Source organism: Erinaceus europaeus, chromosome 14 (assembly GCF_950295315.1).
Source record: "Erinaceus europaeus chromosome 14, mEriEur2.1, whole genome shotgun sequence".
Taxonomy (NCBI): Eukaryota; Metazoa; Chordata; class Mammalia; order Eulipotyphla; family Erinaceidae; genus Erinaceus; species Erinaceus europaeus.
This window is the reverse complement of record NC_080175.1, coordinates 95808102-95826898: the sequence shown is the minus strand read 5'-3', so window position 1 is coordinate 95826898 and position 18797 is coordinate 95808102. Positions and strand designations below refer to the sequence as shown.

Here is an 18797-nt window from a genome sequence, read left to right as displayed (position 1 = left end):
GTGAGGGTTTTATATTCATACTTAAACTGTTCCTTCAGGGAGTCTGAAGAGAGGATAGCTAGAAATTAGAGACACACAAAGAGAATGGATTAATAACTATTTCCTTTAGGGGGAAGGACAAGGATTATTAAGTGATATTCAGGTTGATAAAGGAGTGATTGTGCCTTCATCCTAAGAATCCTGGGCCTTTTTCTTGACTGCATTTCTAGCTTAGAATACTCTGTACTCCAGAGACACAATTCCTGAAAATACCAACTCAGAGAAACTTCATGATAACTATTCGCAACTTCACTGGAAAGATGATTGATAGGGGTTTTTGCTCTTCCTGGTATTGTGGGATTATCTGTTGTTGTTGTTGTGATTTTTATAAATAAGTCAGAGTCTCTGATGTTGATTAGTAATGTTAGAAAACCAGACCTACCTAGTTAGTTGGGCATATGATTGTCACAATGGCTGAGGGGAGACTGCATGTTATGGGCCACAGAACGACTCACCTGATTGAGAACACACTACACTGCTTAGAGACCCAGGATTCAAGCTTCTAGTCCCAGAAGCTTCAAGTGGTAGGATAATGTTTCAGGTGTTTCTCTCTCTCTCTCTCTCTCTCCCTCACTCCCTCCTACTACCTCCCCTTTCCCTACAGGAATAAGTAAAGATTTAAAAATGCATTATTTAAAAAAATTGCATATTATTTTTCTTATTCTACTTAATCATGATATTAAAAATTGAATCAACATTACCATTCAGTATAACGCTCACTATTACATTTTGTACAGGGGCGTGTTTATTTTATCTTTATCTTTCCCATTTAATTCATTTTTCAATTTATTTTTCTCACTACTAAAAGATATTTATTTAGATCAACCAATAAGTATCTTCCCAATCTAGCTTTCAAATAGTAGCTGAAATGCTTCTGGATCTTTGAAAATGGTATTATACTAATTGTTTCTCAAATGTATATGAATTTTAATTTGCTGTGAATGCAATTCAATGCAATACGATGTCTACACTCCTCTCATAATTACTAACTGAACATTATTTGTAAGTCAGCTACCTGTGTGAAGTGAGGCAACATTCACTCATTGTTCCTGATTGCTTCAAGGTGTTTAGTTCTCTGCAAATAACACTACTTACTGGGACTCAAATGTGATTAAGTACTCAACCGTACCATAAGATGCTGGATTCCAGCATCGATCCATCATTTACCAGGAAGTCCCCATCTATAAAAACAGAAGTAATAGTACTGCATTCTTCACTAGCCTGTGGTGTGTCATGTGATAAGTAAAGAACTTGGAATAATAAGACTTGAGCATATTCTGCACAAATGATGATGATGATGATTAACTGTCTAACTAGTTGGCAGGAATAGCATAGTTGTCATGCAGAAGTCTTTCATGCTTGAGGCTCTGAGGTCCCAGTTCAATCCACACACCAAAATGAAACTGAGCTGAGTATTGCTCTGATTTAAAATTAAAAACAAAACAAAACAAAACAAAAAACAGGGAAGGAAAGAAAGATGAAAAAAGAGAGAAAGGGATGAATGAATAAAGGAAGGAAGGAATGAAAGAAGGAAGAAAGAAAGGGAGAAAGAGGGAAACTTGTAAACAAAGGTAGGCTGATATCACCCATAATCAGTGCTAAGGGGAATCTTCCTTCAAGGGCTATCTGTACAATTCTCTTAAATCAGAGATTCTGGAGTTCTTTGAACTTAGAATTTCCCTCATTCTTTTTCGTGTTCAATACTAATGGCCAGTTTTTCTTTGTAGGTAAAGAAAGAGAGAAATGGGGGTGGGGTAGAGAAAGAAGGAGAGAGAAAGAGAGAGAGAGACTTACAGGTGCTCTATCACTTGTGAAACTCCCTCACCCTTGCATGTGGGGACCACGGGACTTGAACCCAGGTCCTTGCATACAGTGCACTGTACCAGGTGTGCCATTGTCTGGCCTCTAAATCATTTTTTTTTAAATATGAGATTATTAGCATTTGCAAACAAACAGATGTCAGTAATGGTCCTATTGCATATTCATATGAAGAACCATTTTCATTATATATTCACACTATTTTCTACAGCAAACATGCCGTGCACTTGAAAGTAGAGAAAATTAAATGTCAGTGAGGCATATTTCCTCACTAAAGCAGTGTTCTTTTAAATAGGTACTTAATTCTGCAACAAATGTTTCCAAAGCACACATCTTGCCAAATGACAGTATAGACATAATAGAAGGAGGCCATCAGCAGTGGTTGAAATTTCAGTTTGCTTTTGCTAGTTTTGTGATACTAAGTAATTTGCTTAGCTTCTTGTTTCTGAACTTCAGTTTCCTTGACCTAAATTTAACCTGAGAGAGCATCTGAAGTGCTAAATTAGAAACCGTGTAAAAATGTTAGCCACAGAACCTGTCAAGTTGCAGGTACTTAGTAAACACTGAAGTGTGTATTATCACTAGAGCTCTCAGAATCTAAATGTTAAGAATCCGCCTAAGGTTGACAGCCAGAAATGTGAAGCAGCAGAGATGTGTAGGCATAACTGTCTTAATCTACCTTCTTGCTGACATAGCAACACGGAAAAAAAAAAAAAGAAGAAGAAGAAGAGGAAGAGAAGGGATTGACTTATTCAGCATAATGTCTGGAAGCTGGGTGATGGTGTTAAGTGCACATCTGATAATGCATAAGAACTGGGGTTCAAGTCCTCAGTCCCTACCAGCGGAAGGAAGCTTCATGAGCAGGGAAGCAGTGCTATAGGCGTCTCTGTCACTCACCTACATATCCCCCTTCCCTCTCAACTTCTTACTGTCTCTATCTATTACATAAATATATCAAACAAAATTTAAAGAAAGTAAAAATAGTCTTTAAGACAAAGAATGTCTATAAACTATTTTAGAAAGGTCCTCAGAATGTAGAGTACCACCTGCAAGAATGTCATACAGGCCATTTAGATTAGAAGTGAAGACAGAGGGAACTGGGCGTCCTAATATCCCTTGGAGTACAAGCCTTTTTAAAAAATATTTATTATATATTTATTCCCTTTTGTTGCCTTTGTTGTTTTATTGTTGTAGTTATGATTGACGTTGTTGTTGGATAGGACAGAGAGAAATGAAGAGAGGAAGGGAAGATGGAGAGGGGGAGAGAAAGATAGACACCTGCAGACCTGCTTCACTGCTTGTGAAGTGACTCCCCTGCAAGTGGGGAGCCGGGGGCTCCCAGTGGGATTCTTATGCAGGTTCTTGTGCTTTGTGCCACGTGCGCTTAACCTACTGCACGGTACTCCCAAGTACAAGCCTTTATGAGATGTATTCAAGCTCAGTCTCCTGACCTCAGTTTCAAATATGCCTTGAGAAGGCCAGCAATCTGTTGATATCAGCAACAATGTTCTGCCTGTTTAAGTTGAACTGAGCTTTCTTTTACTGGACCGAAAGAGGACTTGTAGGAAATACACATGGAGATATGTCGCTTAGGGTTGATAGCAATACTGTCTACTAAACATGATTACCTTTTCTTCCTGGAGCAGAAAGCTTAGCTACATTTCTTTCTAACTTCCACACCAATCACAATAATGAGCTATATCACGTGTATAATGGGCAAGTGTTTGCAATGAGAGAATTCATTCTTTTTTTTAAAGTCAAAAATATCTTGTTGTATTCTATCAAGTACACATAGGTTCTTTTCTGTGAAATTTAGACCTCCGAAGGTCTGACAGATCTGGCAATTGCCAATTTGTAATCCCTCCACACCACCTTAAATAATATGGCTGATAGTAAATGGAGTTATTAATACGAGTAGCAAAGTCATTTGCCAGCTCTGTTATTTACCCCATTCATTCATTTTTCTTAACCTCCACTCACATCCCATTTCTTGCAATTACCGGTTTATTTCTATTTCTTTTTTTTTTTAATTTTTTTTTAATTTTTATTTTATTTATTTATTCCCTTTTGTTGCCCTTGTTTTTTTTTTTTTTCATTGTTGTAGTTATTATTGTTGTTGTCGTCGTTGTTGGATAGGACAGAGAGAAATGGAGAGAGGAGGGGAAGACAGAGAGGAGGAGAGAAAGACAGACACCTGCAGACCTGCTTCACCGCCTGTGAAGCGACTCCCCTGCAGGTGGGGAGCCGGGGTTCGAACCGGGATCCTTATGCCGGTCCTTGTGCTTTGCGCCACCTGCGCTTAACCCGCTGCGCTACAGCCCGACTCCCTATTTCTATTTCTATTGAGTTTTTTTTTTAACTCCACATGTAAGTGAGATAAGATGGTATTTGGTTTTTGGGGTTTTTTTATTGTTGTTGTTGTTGTTTTCTGTGTGACTAATTTCATTTTGAATAATGCTCTCAAAGTTTGTGCATATTTTCAGAAATGAGAAGATTTCACCTTAATGATTTTTATATCAATGATCACTTAGATGACTTCTGTATCTTGGCAAATACAATTAAAGTTGCTATGGACATGCATGTGCAGGTATATTTGGGGGGTAGTGTTCATTCTGTTAGATTCAGGAGTGGAATTGTTGGGTCATATGATTGTTCAATTTTTTAATTTTCTGGGGACCTTCAGTACTGTTCTCACAGTGTCATACCAATATACAATCCCAGCGACAATGTACAATGGCTTCCTTTTCTCTACATCCCCACCAAAAATGTGTTACCTTTCTAGTCTTTAGATAGTAATTCTTCTACTAAAGGTGTGGTTTTGATTTGTTCTTCCCTGATTATTAGTCACATTAGCCTCTTTTCATGCATTAGTCATTTATACATTCAGAAAAATATTTACTTAGATGTGCCAATTTACTTAAGATATCATTTTATTTATTTCATATCAGATTGAGTCTAACATAAAAAAAGGAGAGAGAAAGACACTTTAGATACTTTGCTAGTTAGCTGTTAGGTTAAAAAAATGGGGAGGGGGTTGGGTAAATATCTTGCCTAGCAAAACAGACAATAAACGTGTAGACATTGAAATGTTTTGATGTGAGGTGGAAATGAGTATTGTGGAGAAAATGGTGAAGCAAGGGTGAAGGGAATGGCCAGTTAGGAAAGAACTGACCTGAAAAGGGGTCCTTATGGAAATATCTGAAGTGGAAAAAGAGCAAAGAATTTAGACTTTGATAATATTCAAGGCAACCTTGGCATACAAACTTGCAGGATGGGTATTATAAGTTTGGAGGAAATAGTGGACAACAGTCTGCACGTTTTAGAACATCAACCTCATTTCAGTTCCTGGTGGCACAGAGGACAACATGGGTGACCAAAGAGAATTCCAACAATCCCAGTGTGAGGAGAGATTCATGAAAGTTGGATCTGTGTGCAAAGATATTTCAGAATGTATTAAATGATTTTGTTGGATTGTATTTATTTCCGTTAAGTAGACAGCAGTAACATAGTAAAACATCTGTCTAGAGACTAGAAGAGTTCTGTAGGTACAAAAGCACATTTGTAGATTAAAAAAAAACACCTTGTTCTACAATTTATTTGTCAGGGTAAAAGACTTGCCAAAGAAACTTCTCTTTAAAAATATCATTTTCAGAGTACAGGCAGTAGCACACCGGGTTGAGTGCACATAGTGCAAAGCACAGACTTACCCCCAAATCCTGGTTTGAGCACCCCAGCTCCCCACCTGCAAGGGGGGTGGTTACTTTCTAAGTGGTGAAGCAGGGCTGCAGGTGTCTGTCTTTCTCACCCTCTCTACCTACCCCTCCTCCCTCAGTTTCTCTCAAGTCCTATCCAATAACAACAACAGCAGCAAAAATAACAATGTAAGAAAGATGGCCGTCATGAGCAGTGGATTCACAGTTCAGGGAAAGAGCCCCAGTGATAACCCCGGAGCCACAGGCCCTTTGGAATATATAAAAAAAAATAGACCTACTAGCTATCTAGAAAGTGGAGGACCCCCTAACTCTTCATCTGCACTATTCCAGCCTATAGGTTCATGATTATTAGTTTTTTGGCTTTGTATGATGCCACCCAGACTTCCTGTGACACCAAATTGTCCTGGAGCCCTACTTTCATTCAATTTTTATATGCACTATCCCCAGAACTCTGCCCCACTAGGGAAAGAGAGAGACAGGCTGGGAGTGTGGATCCACCTGTCAACACCCATGTTCAGCGGGGAAGCAATTACAGAAGCCAGACCTCCCACCTTCTGCATCCCACAATGACCCTGGGTCCATGCTCCCAGAGGGATAAAGAATAGGAAAGCTATCAGGGGAGGGGATGGGATACGGAGTTCTGGTGGTAGGAATTGTGTGGAGTTGTACCCCTCTTATCCTATGATTTTTGTCAGTATTTCCTTTTTATAAATAAAAATTAAGCAAAAAAAAAAAAAGGAATGAATTGAATGAAAAAAAAGAAAAAAATTGAGAGGGGTGGGGGCATAGACAGAGACATCTGCAGTCCTGTTTCACGGCTTGTGAAGCTTTCTCCTGCAGGTAAGGGAGGAAGGGTTTGAACCCTGGTAATGTAAACAACACTTGTTAATGTATGTTCTCAACCAGGTACAGCATCACCTGCCTGTTAATTTTTTTTTAGTTCAATTTTGGGTTATGATAATGTACTAAATTGAACCTGAGAATTCAGAGACTCAGACATGAGTCTTCTGCATGACCACCATGCTACCTCCCCAGGCCAATGGTCATGTTCTCTAGCTTCCTGGGAATACATACAAATGATTTGCTTTTTAAAGCTAGGAAAAGAGGTCACAGTAAGACATTTACAATTTCTGCCTCTTTTCCTAATGCTCTCCTGGGCCAATATTCTGTTACTTCACATCACCATCAATCTCAGAGTATTAAGGAGAAGGTGGTGGTTATGGTACAAGAATATAGTCATTATCTTCCCATTAACATTAACAAGATGGATGGAAGGCTAAGAATGAGCTATCGAAGGAAAAGCTTCATTAATTGGCTTTTAAAATGACACAGAGTGAAGTTATGAAAGCTTCATATTCTTCAATGTCATTGAGCCTTAATCATGGTATATTTCTACAAATATTTAGATCTAGATTCTCCCCTAGTCAGTGACCAATTATTAATTCGGAATTAGTTTAAGAACCAAAGAAACTTTATTTGGAAAAAATGAAAAGAGAAAGTGAAAGTACATAGTATTGCATATGCCAATTTATCTCTGTATAACAGCTGAAACAATTTAATGAAAACTCACATTACTGTAAATTTATGTGTCAAATATACTGCTGCTCATATTAGTAAATGAAGATTATGCTCATGAGTGTATTAAGCAAATTACCTAAATGTAGGATCTCCTAATTTTATGGACTGAAAAAAACAGAGTTTAAAACAAAGCAAAGGGAGTCAGGTGGTAGCACAGCGGGTTAAGTGCAGGTGGCGCAAAGCACAAGGACCGGCGTGAGGATCCCGGTTCGAGCCCCCGGCTCCCCACCTACATGGGAGTCGCTTCACAGGTGGTGAAGCAGGTCTGCAGGTGTCTATCTTTCTCTCCCTCTCTCTGTCTTCCCCTCCTCTCTCCATTTCTCTTTGTCCTATCCAACAACGACGACATCAACAATAACTAGAACAATAAAACAAGGGCAACAACAAAAGGGAATAAATAAATAAATATTAAAAAATAAAAGCAAAAAGTATCACCTAAACTCCATCCCTTCCGAGATGGTAATGGCACAAAAGATGGAGCAAATTCTGGGAGTCAGGTGGTAGCGCAGCGGGTTAGGCGCAAGTGGCGCAATGCGCAAGGACCCGAGTAAGGATCCTGGTTCGAGCCCCTGGTTTCCCACCTGCAGGGGAGTCGCTCCACAGGTGGTGAAGCAGGTCTGTAGGTGTCTGTCTTTCTCTCCCCCTCTCTGTCTTCCCCTCCTCTCTCCATTTCTCTCTGTCCTATCCAACAACAATGACAGCAATAACAATAATAATAGTAACAACAATGATAAACAACATGGACAACAAAAGGGAAAATAAATAAATAAAATTAAAAAAAGGTGGAACAAATTCTTTGTTCTTGTTTTCTTTATAAAGACCATTACTATTTTTAACTAATATTTTATAAGAATGACATTTATGATTCTCTTTTTATTACTTCACCATAATTTTTCTTTGCTACAATATCTTTATAATGGTCATTTCAAAAAATAACAACCTAATATTTTATTGTCCTAATAATGTTTCAAGATTTAATTTGTGAAGCAAGGTCCCTTCTTCAGATATTTAGATTACTTAAATGTTTTCCTACCACAAAAACCTCTTTGTGAGAAAGTATTTTTATCTACTTATTTTTATTGAAGTGAATTACTGAGAATTACTCAGGAAACTTTACAAAAATTAATGACTATACTGAATTTTTTGGCAACGTGAATGTGTACTGATAATACACATTCTTTTGTTTTGGACACCATTTATTTATAAATGATTACTTCACCCAATTATGAAACATTTCTCCAGTTGGCTCTATGGGTTGTAGTAAATGTGATAATGAAAGAACCATTAGACAAATCTCTCTATTTCAAAACATATCATAAATTATTATAAACACTTTATGTATAATTGCCATAGAAAATTGTAGACTTTATATTCATATGAATGTATATGTGATTACTTACTCATATAGTAATTAGCTCAGCTACCTTTTACATATTATAATAAAATATAATTAAATAAAGAGGAATTCGTGCCATTCTGTCCTCTTTTCCTTCTTGGTAAAAGTGAGATGAATTCTCCAGGTGGGGTGGTGGTACACCTGGTTGAGCACACATCTGGAATAACATCATAAACCCTCTTCTGGCTTCTACAGGACCTTGCCCTCATGTGGAACAATCACAGCAGAAACTGCCCCACTCTTGGAAGAGAGACTGAGTCACCATCATTGCCAATCAGAGAAGATGGGTCCTGAAATGAGTATAGCCTAGAATGTTCCAAGCTGTGAGCACAGAATGTGAGTTCAGACCAACAGGGATGCAGAATTTGTACAGGCTCTCATGCTAAGTGTGGACAGACATGGGCGCTAGGTTCTATCGATGGGGTTTACAGTTGATGGTATATATATATATATATATATATATATATATATATATATATATATATATTTTTTTTTTTCCATACTGGGGAGCTACTCTCTGCCCTGACCCAGCTTTCTAGTCCTATTTCCAACTCTGACACCATCTTTCTAGAAGCCTACCTACATGTTAGCTATTAGGTCCAGGCAAAACTTAGAAAGTCATGAGTCCCTTAGAATATACCTAAAATACATTTAACAACAAACGGAAAATTATTAAAAGACACAGAATTTGGAAACTAAACAACATGCTCCTTGAGAACCACTGGGTCAGAGACTCACTCAAGCAGGAAATTCAAATGTTCCTGGAAACTAATGAAAATGAAGACACAACCTATCAAAATATTTGGGACACAGCTAAAGCAGTACTGAGAGGGAAACTTATAGCCATACAATCACATATTAAACACCAAGAAGAAGCTCAAATGAACAACTTTACTGCACACCCCAAGGACTTAGAGGAAGAGGAACAAAGGAACCCTAAAGCAACCAGAAGGACAGAAATCACTAAAGTTCGAGCAGAAATAACATCAAAAATAAAAGAACCATACAAAAGATCAATGAAGCCAAATGTTGGTTCTTTGAAAGATTAAACAAAATTGACAAACCCCTAGCCAGACTCACCAAACAAAAAAGAGAGAAGACTCAAATCAATAGAATTGTAAACGATGCAGGAGATATCACAACTGACACCACAGAAATCCAGAGAATCCTGCGAAACTTCTATAAAGAACTATATGCCACCAAGCTAGAGAATCTGGAAGAAATGGAACAATTCCTAGAAACCTATGCACTTCCAAAACTGAACCAAGAAGAACTACAAAATCTAAATGCACCAATCACAGACAAAGAAATTGAAACCGTTATTAAGAATCTCCCCAACAACAAAAGTCCTGGACCAGATGGCTTCACAAACGAATTCTACAAAACTTTCAGGAAACAGTTAATACCCATACTTCTTAAGCTATTCCATAAGATTGAAGAAACAGGAATACTCCCTTCCACCTTTTATGAAGTCAACATGACCCTGATACTAAAAGCTGATAGGGACAGAACAAAAAAGGAAAACTACAGACCAATATCTCTGATGAACATAGATGCCAAAATATTAAACAAGATCTTGGCCAACCGGATACAGCAACACATCAAAAAGATTGTTCATCGTGACCAAGTGGGATTCATCCCAGGAATGCAAGGCTGGTTCAACATCCGTAAGTCAATCAATGTCATTCACCATATCAATAAAAGCAAAGCCAAAAACCACATGATTATCTCAACAGATGCAGAGAAAGCCTTTGACAAAATCCAACACCTGTTCATGCTCAAAACTCTACAAAAAATGGGAATAGATGGGAACTTCCTCAAGATAGTGTAGTCTATATATAGCAAACCTACAGCCAACATCATACTCAATGGACAGAAGCTTAAAACATTCCCCCTCAGATCAGGGACTAGACAGGGCTGTTCACTGTCACCGTTACTCTTCAACATAGTATTGGAAGTTCTTGCCATAGCAATCAGGCAAGAGAAAGAAATCAAAGGAATACAGATTGGAAGGGAAGAAGTCAAGCTCTCACTATTTGCAGATGATATGATAGTATACATAGAAAGACCTAAAGAATCCAGTAGAAAATTACTGGAAGTTATTAGGCAATATAGCAAGGTATCAGGCTATAAAATCAATGTACAAAAATCAGTGGCATTTCTGTATGCAAACACTAAATCTGAAGAAGAAGACATCCAGAAATCACTCCCATTTACTGTTTCAGCAAAATCAATCAAATACCTAGGAATAAAGTTGATCAAAGAAGTGAAAGACTTGTATGCTGAAAACTATGAGTCGCTACTCAAGGAAATAGAAACTGATACCAAGAAATGGAAAGATATCCTATGCTCATGGATTGGAAGAATAAATATCAAAATGAATATTCTCCCCAGAGCCATATACAAATTTAATGCAATACCCATCAAAGTTCCACCAAGCTTCTTTAAGAGAATAGAACAAACACTACAATCATTTATCTGGAACCTGAAAACACCTAGAATTGCCAAAACCATCTTGAGGAAAAGAAACAGAAATGGAGACATCACACTCCCAGACCTTAAACTATATTATAAAGCCATCATCATCAAAACAGCATGGTACTGGAACAAAAATAGGCACACAGACCAGTGGAACAGAATTGAAAGCCCAGAAGTAAATCCCAACACCTATGGGCATCTAATATTTGATAAGGGGGCCCAAAGGATTAAATGGAAAAAGGAGGCACTCTTCAATAAATGGTGCTGGAAAAACTGGGTTGAAATATGCAGAAGAATGAAATTGAACCACTTTATCTCACCAGAAAAAAAAATCAACTCCAAATGGATCAAAGACCTAGATTTCAGACCAGAAACAATCAAATACTTAGAGGAAAACATTGGTAAAACACTTTCCCACATACACCTCAAGGACATCTTTGATGAATCAAACCCAACTGCAAGGAAGACTAAAGCAGAAACAAACCAATGGGACTACATCAAATTGAAAAGCTTCTGCACAGCCAAAGAAACTATCACCCAAACAGAGAGACCCCTCATAGAATGGGAGAAGATCTTCACATGGCAGACATCAGACAAGAAACTAATCACCAAAATATATAAAGAGCTCAGCAAACTTAGCACCAAAAAAGCAAATGACCCCATCCAAAAATGGGCAGAGGATATGAACAAAACATTCACCTCAGAGGAGATCCAAAAGGCTAACAAACATATGAAAACCTGCTCTAGGTCACTGATTATCAGAGAAATGCAAATTAAGACAACACTAAGCTACCACCTCACTCCTGTAAGAATGGCATACATCAAAAAGGACAACAGCAACAAATGCTGGAGAGGATGTGGGGACAGAGGAACCCTTTTACATTGCTGGTGGGAATGTAAATTGGTACAGGCTCTGTGGAGAGCAGTCTGGAAAACCCTCAGAAGGCTAGACATGGACCTTCCATATGATCCAGTAATTCCTCTCCTGGGGTTATACCCCAAGGACTCCATAACACCCAACCAAAAAGAGGTGTGTACTCCTATGTTCATAGCAGCACAATTCATAATAGCTAAAACCTGGAAGCAACCCAGGTGCCCAACAACAGATGAGTGACTGAGAAAGCTATGGTATATATACACAATAGAATACTATGCAGCTATCAGGAACAATGAACCCACCTTCTCTGACCCATCTTGGACAGAGCTAGAAGGAATTATGTTAAGTGAACTAAGTCAGAAAGATAAAGATGAGTATGGGATGATCCCACTCATCTACAGAAGTTGACTAAGAAGATCTGAAAGGGAAACTAAAAGCAGGACCTGACCAAATTGTAAGCAGGGCACCAAAGTAAAAACCCTATGCTGAGCGGTAGACCAACAATCTCTCCTCCAGTGAAATCCTTTCTGGCATCTGGGACAAGGCATTCGTGGTCTCTGGTTCCCTGTCTGGAGGCGGGGTTGCCCTGACTGGAGGTGGGGTCGCCCTGACTGGAGGCGGGGTCGCGGTCTATTTTCTGGACATTGGTTACGCCAATGCCCTTGGCGACCACACTGAAAGCAAGCCCCTTTTTGCTTATGCAAGGTAGCTGCATAGGCCTGTAACATAGGTCCTTGAAAAGAGCTTGATCTGAGATCCTGTGTAGCTAGAATCCAAGTATCTGGGTGTTTGTTTTTAAGAGTGATACAGGCCTGTCGAAAATGTGGAAGCATTCCATCCCAGACTATGGATCGCAGAAGGAGAAAACGAGCGTCAGGATCATAAATCTTCCTTTCCAAACTCGACTGGACCCTGGCAATGAATTTATCGAGGGATTCATCAGGTTCTTGTTGCAGGGAGAGAATGGGGGCTGAGGCTGCTCCCATGGGTGGTGTTAGTCGCTCTCATGCTTTTAATGCACACAAGCGTACTTGATCAAAATACCCCGGTGGAAACTTGGCTTCCGCCTGTTGAATCCCTGTTTCTAATTGGCCTGTTCCAAACAATGCATCAAAATTACCCTCTGGCTGATTTTGAATATTTTTCCGCGATTGTTGTAAACATTCGTCGCGAAAGAATGCCTCCCATTGCAGGAAGAGGGGGCCTGGGAGCGTAGCACGAGTCACATCCCTCCAATCTTGGGGGGTATTAAGGTTCTGAAGCAGGCCTTGTAAAATGGACCTGGTCCATGGGGCATGAATACCGTCATCCTTGATAGCCTGGCGTAGTTCCTTCAGGTCTGTGGCGGAATATGGATACCAGGCCTGAGGTTTTTGTCTATTGGGGGCAACATTGACCGGAAATGTGTGGACTTGCTCTGATAAGTGTGTAGCGGTAGGAGGAGTCACCGAAGTGGAAGCTTCTGGACAAGTGGCTGAAGAAGTGGTTTTGGAGGCTACAGGAGAATTCGGACATGTGTCTGTCAAAACAGGGGTGGGTGAAGAAGCAGCCGTGGAGGCAGCAGGAGGTTCAAGATCACGACAGGCCTTTGCTTCTTCTTGTTTTTAAGGTGCTGGTTAAGTTCTATGATCACTTCCTTTATCTCTTGGACCTCAGCCTCTAGGTCCTTAAGCCTTCTGAGAGGTTGCCCTATATATCCCTTAAAAGCTGCTATGATGATCAACAGGATATAAGGTAAAGCCCCGAGAAAAATGTCCCAGATATATAAAAATTGTATACTGGAAAAAGAATGCAGAATTTGGAAAAGATTTTCCATGGTGGAGAGATCTCAGGAAAACAATAAGAAAGAAAAAAAGAAATCACAGTGCCTTAACACAATATTGCAGATACCCCAAAGGTGTGTACTTATCTAAGATGTCTTCTTGTAAATCTGCTGCTTACGTGTCCCTGTTCCGGGTGCCAGATGCCGAGATAGCCTGAGGGTACTTCTTCCCGAGCTAGTGCTCTCTGGCTTGGAGAGAACTCAACTAGAGCCGATCTAGGCTGCTGCGTGGGAGAGGGATCAGGAACTCGTGCCGCACTAACTTCTGCAGGAGGTACACTCTGGAATTCTTGGAGCCAGAAAGCAATTTCCAAGTGTCTTTAATCAGAAGAGCAGCTGTTCTTATACTCTCCAAGTAGGGTGGAAACAGGATGTGATATAGAGAGGGTGGAGAGAAAAGTGACTGGTGAAAATCAGAGTGTGACAAGGAGGGGGCGGAACAGGCGAGAATCCTATCACTGAACCACCAATGCCCTGGAGGGAGTGCTTTATGTAAATGTAAAAGTGATTTATGTAAATAGACCAAAGCTTTGGATCAGTAAATCCCTATATAAACATATGGTTAAGCAGAAGCCAGGGAGAGGTGACATACTACCCAACACACACGTATCCATAAGCTACTGCAAAATATATACCTGAAAGCAGAAGTACACTAGAGTTTGCAGTGAGTACCTCCCTAACACTTCCTCTCCACTATTCCAAGCTTGGGATCCATGATTGCTCAACAAATTGTTTGGCTTCGTATGTTAACTCTCTTTTCAATCACCAGGTTCCAGATGCCACCAGGATGCTGGCCAGGCTTCCCTGGATCGAAGACCCCACCAATGTGTCCTGGAGCTCAGCTTCCCCAGAGACACACCTTACTAGGGAAAGAGAGAGGCAGACTGGGAGTATGGACCAACCAGTCAATGCCCATGTTCAGCGGGGAAGCAATTACAGAAGCCAGACCTTCTACCTTCTGCAACCCTCAACGACTCTGGGTCCATGCTCCCAGAGGGCTAGAGAATGGGAAAGCTATCATGGGAGGGGGTGGGTTATGGAGATTGATTGGGTGGTGGGAACTGTGTGGAGTTGTACCCCTCCTACCTTAATGTTTTTGTTCATTAATCCTTTCTTAAATAAAAAATTTAAAAAAAAAGAATATACCTAAAATAGACTTCCTAGCTTCTTCCAACATGAAGACCTCAAATCTCATCTGTTAAGGTACATCTATCTCCATAAATTAGATCGTTGATAGAAAGGACTGTCCTGGTGTTCTTATTAAAGTTGGCTTGAAAAAAATGTTTGTAAGTAGAATAAAATCCGTGTCAGATTATAAGTACAGAATGATCATATATTGTTGTCTTATTTATAACATAGAGGGTGTGTGTTCCACATGTCTATTACTTTGGGGTATAAATTTACAAAAATATTTTAATTTAAAATAAAAATTGTAAATATTGAGAGTTGGGCGGTAGTGCAGCGGGTTAAGCGCATGTGGCAGGAAGCACAAGGACAGCACAAGGATCCTGGTTTGAGCCCCCACCCCCACCTGCAGGGGAGTCACTTGACAGGCGGTGAAGCAGGTCTGCAGGTGTCTGTCTTTCTCTCCCCCTGTCTGTCTTCACTTCTTCTCTCATTTCTCTCTGTCCTATCCAACAACAATGACATCAATAGCAACAATAATAACTACAACAATAAAAAACAACAACAAGGGTAACAAAAGGGAATAAATAAATATTTTTAAAAATTGTATCATTACATCAAGTCAAAATATGACATTTATAAAAGTATAAAAGTCAATATTGATGTTTTAAATGCTGATTTAATTGAAATCCATTCTAATTTAATTAACTATATCAAGTGTCATGCCTTTTAAGTAGAAGGTAACATTGTATTCTCTAGAGTTGACTTTCACAAAATCTTTAAATAAGAAAAACGAGGAAAATTTATTCTAAATTAATGATCCAAATTATGTAGTAACATTTTAATAATTTATATATGTATACAAGATGAATAAATATAAATATTTAAAAGAATCATTACTGGTATCCACTTTACTTAGCAGCCCTGACATTATAGGAATGCTTTTAGTATTTATTTTTACTGATACTATTTCAGAATAAGTCTATGACAGTTTTATAGTTATTCTCATTTTATAGTTGAGTAAACTAAGGTACAGAAAGTAAGCCTCAGAAAAATCTTTCTAAATTATAAGTAGTTCTCTTGAGAGCCCAAGTTCTGAACCATTTTGACTGAAACAATTAATTTTTTTAAAGCTTTCTAACTTTGCTTAGTCAGTACTTTTGTTTATCTACAACTTTGTAAATTATGATTGAAACTCTTTATAATAGCCTGTGTTTCAGTTGATGGAGGATTTCTATAGATGATCTAGTGCAGTTTAACAATTGTTCTTCTCATCAATTATATTCCTACCTTTTGTTTCCTGATTATTAAACAGTTCTACTTTATATCTTAATACTTTTCAACCACCAAGTTGTAGATGACTCCATCCTGACTTCCCTGGGCAGACAACCTCACCAATGTGTCCTGGAACCTCCCCTCCCCAGATCCCTGCCCCACTAGGGAAGACAGAAACAGACTGGGGTTATGAATCGACCTGGCAATGCCCTTGTCAAGTGGAAAAGCAATTACAGAAGCCAGACCTTCCACCTTCTGCATCCCACAATCATCCTGGGTCCATGCTCCCAGAGGGATAAAGAATAGGAAAGCTTCCAGTGGAGGGAATGGGGATGAGGTACTCCGGTGGTAGGAATTGTACCCCTCTTATCCCACAATAATTATTAAATCACTAAAAAATATAATGTAATAAACCTGTATTGTATAGGAAAACAACAACAAACAAAAAAGGGCTCGCAAAACAGCTCACTTGAATAGTACACTACTTTGTCATGTACAAGACCCAGGTTCAGCCAAACCCCCTCCCAAAGCATTGAAAAAAGCTTTGATGAAGTGGAACCTCTCTCTCTCTCTCTGCCTCTCTATCTCTAAAAACAAACAAACAAAAAACTAGATAATAAACATGATTTCTCAATTAAAAGTATGACACATGATTAGCAAGTATTGCCCTTATAATATCAAGTCTTTTTGATACTTCAAGAATATGTTATGATTCCATAATATATATATGCCTATAACATGTTGTAAGATACTGGTTTGACCTTCACTCTTTCTGCATCAAAAGTAAATTAAGCAATTACTTTCAATTTCTTTTCAGAGACAGAGGTCTGCCAAGTTAGCGTGAGCAGCTGCAAATGCTGTCTTAATTTATCCACAGCCCTGAGAATGCAATCAAGGTTTGGACGAGTCAATAGATATGGAGCCAATTGTTCATGTTATTTGGGCCCCATCTGCTGGGCATTTCAGATAACAATCTCTGCACATCAGGCTTGGGTAAACTAGCAGGCAGCACTTGGATTTCATATAGACTTCTAACTAACTTCCCTTACGGAGTAGAAAGTCTTTATTTCTTTTTATTTTTTATTATCATTATTTACTAGATAGAGACAGTTAGAAATTGAGAGGGTAGGAGGAGATAGGGAGAGAGAAAAAGAGACACCTGCAGCCCTACTTTGCTGCTCACAAAGCTTTTAACGCCTCCCCCCAAGGTGAGGACCGGGGACTCGAACCCGCATCCTTGCTCATTCTAACATGTGCAACTCATCCAAGTGCACCATCAACCAGCTCCTGCAGTTGATTTCTTGACACAGGGATCTCCAGTTGGTTAAGTGTTGAATTCAGATTCAATATAATAAAACCAGTCAGAGTACTGTTGCCCTGATGATTCTCTTGGGCTGACCAAGGTGACTTAAACCATTAGAATCAACAATCATAAGGACCTTAAACATTTTAACAAAACTACTCAACTCTGCTCCTGTAGTGTGGAAACACCATGAAGACACGGTGTGACAGTGCTGTTATAGTAACAGTTATATAGAAAGCCAGCAACGGCTCATATATGATACAGTCAAAGCAGGCCAGAGCTGAGAGCAACTGCTTGTTTTGGACCGAAAGTGAACATGGACTCACACACCATCTGTGTTAACTGTCCTTTCAAACAATAATGCCCTGGGGCCTGGTGGTGGTGAACCTGGTTGAGTGCGCACATTACAATGTGCAAGGACACGGGTTCAAGCCCCTGGTCCCCACCTGCAGGGGGGAAGCTTCACCAGTGGTGAAGCAGGTCTGCAGGTGTCTCTCTGTCTCTCTCCCTCCCTATCTCCTGCTCCCCTCTCAATTTCTTTCTGTCTCTATCCAATAATAAATAAGTAAATATTAAAAAAAATAATAAAAAGCAATCAAGCCTTGACTCACCGCAAATTTGTGCTGTCTGCCTTACGCACTCAGCTCTCCTCTTTAGTGCATGAATTTCCATAGAATCTTGCCTGGGAATATGCTTGCTTCTTAGTTACCTAAGAGTGAGGTCCTAAGAACTTGATTCAGTAATAGACATATTAGTTCTACTCATTAGTGGAAGTAGAAGTTAGTATCAGAGAACAGAGACATTAATTCCATCAATCACTATTGCATATGTTAGAGAGAGAGTCACTTGGCAAATGATAAAAGCTTCACCAACAGTGCTAGCAGTTATGACAGAGGAGGTCACACTCCTGTTGGGTCAGTTGCTGCCCCACACACTGCTAACAGACACTAAACTCGGAGCTGTCCTGATTTCCAGCTCGCTATGCATCCATGCGCTCCATGGCCAGAGGACTTTGAAGCAGAACTTACTTCGCTCCTGCTGTGAACACAGGATGCAGGTTGGTAATCTGAGTAACAAGCAGGAACTGGATGCTACGTCCTTTTTTGCGTGTTGTGTTCAACAGCCAAAGGTCCAGCCTCATGGCACGTTAATTGGTTCTTTTCTCTTGTTCTTTCTGGTTTTTTTTTCTCAGACTTCTTTTCCTCCTTGATCACACTATTCATTTCTAAGCAGTTAATAACATTTACTTTCCCAGGCTTTCTGCTCACCACTGCCCTCTAGTGATGTATCAAGTGATATTCCCCCCAAATTGTCTTCCTAATAACTCACGTCTGCTAACATTAATTTTTAAAGAATTCACTTGTAAGAAGCTA

General features: G+C 39.4%; 1 pseudogene; it reads right to left on the bottom strand.

The window, feature by feature from the left end:
* The window catches only part of LOC103123228 (multidrug resistance-associated protein 1-like), an 86130-nt pseudogene extending 67565 nt beyond the window's left edge, over positions 1–18565 (bottom strand).
* Positions 18566–18797: the final 232 nt, after the last annotated feature.